The sequence below is a fragment of the Geotrypetes seraphini genome, chromosome 3 (assembly GCF_902459505.1).
Source record: "Geotrypetes seraphini chromosome 3, aGeoSer1.1, whole genome shotgun sequence".
Taxonomy (NCBI): domain Eukaryota; kingdom Metazoa; phylum Chordata; class Amphibia; order Gymnophiona; family Dermophiidae; genus Geotrypetes; species Geotrypetes seraphini.
This window is the reverse complement of record NC_047086.1, coordinates 217,944,571-217,949,979: the sequence shown is the minus strand read 5'-3', so window position 1 is coordinate 217,949,979 and position 5,409 is coordinate 217,944,571.

Sequence of the window (5,409 nt, the reverse complement as noted above, 5' to 3'; positions counted from 1 at the left end):
CCTCAAGTATAGGTACATTCAGGTACTCAAGCATTTTTCCCTATCTGTCCTGGTGGGCTCACAATCTATCTAGTGTACCTAGGGCAATGGGAGGGGGTTTAAGTGACTTGCCCAGGGTCACAAGGAGCAGCTTGGGATTTGAGCCCACAACCTCAGGGTGCTGAGGTTGTAGTTCTAACCACTGCACCACACACTCCCCAAATCCAAAATGCACGCTGCGCCAAAATCCAAACCAGAGCTCTGTGTTAAAAAGTATATTTCTTGACTTCTAGGTGATCTCACAGAACGCAACATTTCACTGACAGGCTACAACAGGGGTTGATGAACAAACTGAAACCACTGATTTAACATTAGTATGTATTTTCATATTTTAAATACAAATAAACACAGAGCAAAATGTGCATAATAAGGGCATATTGAAATATTTAACACATAGAAATAATATCATATGACTTCATATAGCATATATTCTCCACAAAAAAAGAGATGTTTCTTATTGAATGAGGATAAATCATCTTCTTAGAATAAAACATACAGTATATCGTGCTGATCGTATTGTGCTCATTCTTTACAATTATTGCTTAGCGAAGGATGTTTTAAGTCTTTTTGCAGTTACTTCTGAGCTATTGAATGTAGAAATAACTGGATACCAGAGCTCTGTGTAAGAGAAACATTATACCGATAAAATTCAAGAGGAATGTATAAAAGCTTAAATCAATCATGACAAAGCTATTAAAAGGTATTTGCTCCCAGTGGCGTACATAGGGTATAACGACAAAAAACTCAGATACAGTAAAACCTTGGATTGCAAGTAACTTGGTTTGCAAGTGTTTTGCAAGACAAGCAAAACATTTTATTAAATGTTAACTTGATATACAAGCAAAGTCTTTTAATACAAGTACATACAGTACAGTATACACGGGTCACATCATCACAACTGAGCCGACGGTTCTTCTCTCTTTGATGCTGCGGGAGTGTAGTGACTGTTCTATATAAGTAAGATCTTGCAATACAAGTACATATTTTGCATTATAGTTTTTGGGTTGTGGAACGAATCGTCTGAGTTTCCATTATTTCTTAGGGGGAAATTTGCTTTGATATACGAGTGTTTTGGATTACAAGCATGCTTCTGGAACGAATTATGCTCGTAAACCAAGGTTTTACTGTATATTGAAAACCAACGTGTGCAATAGTAAACACTTTTAATAACGACTAGAGAGCTGTTCAAAAGTAAAGTGTAAGAACAGTAAAGGCTCTGTACTGTATAAAAAATGAAGAAAAAAGCCTCAGAACGGGGGAGCTCTTTTCGGACTTGTGAGGCGTTTCGGCGTCCCTTCTTGAAAGAAGCTTGATCAGTCGGGATACACCCTGATGTAGCCTATCGGTGAAACGCTGGCCTTCGTTGGTGTGCCGATCAGCAGAAGATAAGTGGATTTTTTCCTCTATCAGTTTTATTTATTAGTGAAGCACAGTTTTAAGCTCAAGTGCCCAGTATTTATTGAAGGTTTTTTGCCAGTGAAGTTACCGCTTGACCACCTTTTACTATCCACTTTTGTGGAGGTGGGAGGGCCTGTTCTGAGGCTTTTTCCTTCATTTTTTATATGGTACAGAGCCTTTACTGTTCTTACACTTTACTTATGAACACCTCTCTAGTCGTTATTGAAAGTGTTTACTATTGTACATAGGGTATGAAACACCCGGGGTCGATCATTAAAAAAAACAAAAAACCCCAGTATAACCCTAGGAGCTACACCCGAGGCAGACTGCCTCAACCCTCTTGGTATGTCACTGCCTGAGGAAGGAGATTTTGGTCTCCAAAAATTAGTAAAAAATGTATTAAAATTAGTTCAATAAAAAAAACACCTTATTTCCATTTTCTATTTATAAATGTTTATCAATACAGCTACAATACTACTATATTCTAAAACAACAACAAAAATATTTTTCTACCTTTTGTCATCTCTGGTTTCTGCTTTCCTCAACTTCTCTTCACTCTCCATTCCATCCAGTGTCTGCCCTCTTTCTCTGTCCTTTCCATTTCTCTCTTTCTGTCTTCACTCCCACGCAAATGCTCTGGCATCTCTCCCTTCACCTTTTCTTCCCATCTTCCCAACCCTACTCACCCCATGGTCTGGCATCTGCATCCCTTCCCCATGCCCTAGGATCTCTCTCTCCTCTCTTTTCCTTCTATCTCTCCTTTTCCCTCCATCTCTGACATCTCCTTCCCTTTCCTCCCCTCATGCTCTGGCATCTCTCTCCTCTTCTTCCTTTCCATCTCTCCATCCTCCTTCATGCTTTTGTATCTCCTCTCTTTCCTTTCTCTCTCTCCTATCTTCCTGGTCTGACATCTTTGTCTCCTTCCCTTCCCTCCCTCCCATACCCTGGCATCTCTTCCTCTCCCTCCAAGGCCTGGCATCTCCTTTCCTTCCCCATGGTCTGGCATCTCTCTTTTGTCTCCTCTCCATTCCCTGGTCTTCCTTCTCCCTCCCTCTCTCAAATCGGGTGCAGCATTTCTCTTCCCCCACCCTTCCCTCTCTTTGTCACTCTCCAGTCAGGAGCACAACATTCACAATTTGCTGCTCTTGCCAGTATCAGGCCTTCCTCTCTGCCGGGTCCTGCCTTCGCAGAAATAGGAAGTAGGCAGGACCCGGCAGAGAGGAAGGCCCAATGCTGATAAGAGCAGCAAATTGTGAACACTGCTGCTGCTGGGAGGAAGTTCTTGACTCCAGTGCCGGCCCTCGGAGGAGTCATCGGAGCACCCCCTTATGGGCTGCACCCAGGGCAGACCATTTGCTCCTGAAAACACTGTAGCAAAGTGAGTCAGAGCAAGAAATGTTGTGAATAAACCTGGCTCTTGTCAAGCCCAGGAGTAACTACTCATAATGTATTGTATCTGCAGTGTGTAAGTCTGTAATGCTAGAAAACTGTGCAACAGATACAGACTGTATCAGCTCCTTAAAATAAATGATTAAAAGCTGACATCAAAAACATATGACAGAAACCTGCTGAGGAGTACTTTGCCTGTCAATATCTTTACCTGTCAGGTAAAAGTGAAAGCAAGAAACACTCTAAATCAGGGATGTCCAACCTTTTGGCTTCCCTGGGCCGCATTGGTCGAAAAAAATGTTTCTGGGGCCACACAAATGCGCAAACGCTGAAACAAGACAGAGGAGGGAGCCGGCAAGACATTAAACACATGGCAGCAGAGGAAAACACTGCATCGCCCTCGACCGGGGCCACACAAAATACTTCACTGGGCCGCGTGTGGCCCTTGGGCCACAGGTTGGACACCCCTGCTCTAAATGAAAGAAAACATAAGAACAGCAATATTGGGTCAGGCCAATGGTTCATCTAGCCCAGTTTCCTGTTTCCACAGTGGCCAGTCTAGGTCACAGGTACCCAGCAGAAACCCATGTGGTAGCATCATTCCTTGCTACAGATTTTAGGGCAAGCAATGGCTTCCCCCATGTCTGCCTCAATAGCAGACTATGGATTTTTTCTTTGGACAAGTTTCAGCGGCCCAAAGATTGTAGGCTACAGCATGGAAAAGGGACCAGAGCTCTGTGCATGTGCGTCTGTCACTGCAGGGATTTTCTCAGGCTGCTGCCTCAACACCTTTCCAGAGCCCCAGACAAAACAATAACATAAAAAAGCTGCCCGGACACCCAACAGAGTCCTGAATAAGAGAACATGTCCAGGGACACTCGGATTTATGGTAACCCTATGAAAACGTCCAGGGTACAATTTGGATGCTTCAGGCTAGACCTGTTTTAACAATAAATAAGTGCCAAAAATGTGCCCAAAATCACCAGGTGACCATTGGAGAGATGAAGACATGACCCCTCCCCCCCCACATACACTCCCACAGTGATCACTAAATCCACCCCATCCCCCAAATATATGAATGAAATAGTACATACCTGCCTGTATGATAGCTTCAGATGTTATGGCCAGTCCTAATAGAGCAGCAAGCAGGTTCCTGGAGTAGCCTGATGGGTGGTGTAGTGAATTATAGAGATGAAGACTCAGGCCCATATCACTATTACACTTATTGTGGAATATGTGAGCCTTTCAAAACCCACCCAAATCCTACTGTACCTACATACAGGCATAAAGGTTATTGGTATGGTGCACAATATGGGGCCAGTAGGTTTTGGGTGGATTGTGGACGGCTCACCATACACTTTAAGGGGGTTATGGTGAATGAGATGTGTGCCTGGGCCTTTTATATTACATTAGTGATTTCTATTCCGCCTTTACCTTGCGGTTCAAGGCGGATTACATAAGAATTGTTAAGATATTAAGAATTATATATGTGAAGTTCATTACAATGCCCCCTATGGTGCCCTACTGCTCTGCCAGGATGTCTGTGTGGCCAGTCTACTATACAGCTGTCCAATTCAGGGAAAAATTTTCGATTTGATTTGATTCGATTTAGTCTATTGAATCAATTTTTAAATTCAATAAGATTTGCTTTCAATGCAAGCTTTTTAAGTTTAGTTTTACAATAAAAATTGATTCAACTTTAAACAATTAATAAAGATTAATAAAGATTGATCCTGCAGTCAATGCTAACAGAAAACCATGTCCTTTTCATACACACAGGACACAGATACACCTTCACTAAGTATGGAATAAATAATCACAAACTAAAAATAGAAATATGTAGACAAAAGTTAAACTAAACTGCCAAGAAGCCAGACTGTGCATACAGTCCAACACCACAGAAACAGTAACACATGTTCCCTAATACTGTGCAAAATATAAAGATAGCAGATGTAAATTTGACATAACTGACAAATAATAATCACCACTTTACAAATTAACATATAGAAATAAAATAAAAATTAAAAAATACAATTTTATTGGACTAATACATGCTTTCAGAGGCCAAAACCTCATTCTTCAGGTCAGTACAGCATACTGCTGTTATGGTATCCTATCCTGACCAGGTTAGTAAAAATGTATAAAAATTAGTCTAATAAAAAGATTACTTTATTTCCATTATCTATTTAGCCATTAGCTATTTCCTACCTCAGCTATGGAACCAACTACACACACAGATTAGGTCGCTAGACTCACTAAAGACCTTCCTCTTCCGCCAATCGGGCCATTAAAAACTGCCTCCTCAATATACTTCTCCTAGTACTCTTCACTATGACCAGTCTGGTCTCTAGAATAAGCTCTGTTATTGTCTACTGTAACCTATTTGTTGTCATGATTAGTCTGTTTTCAAATGATTGTGAATGTCTACTTGTAACCCATTCTGAGCTTCTGGGAGAACGGGATAGAAATCGAAATATATATAAACATTTATCAGTACAGCTACAATAAAGCAACAAAGAAAATCTACCTTTTGTCGTTTTTGCTTTAATTATCCTCTTCATTCTTCTTTCCATCCAGCATCTC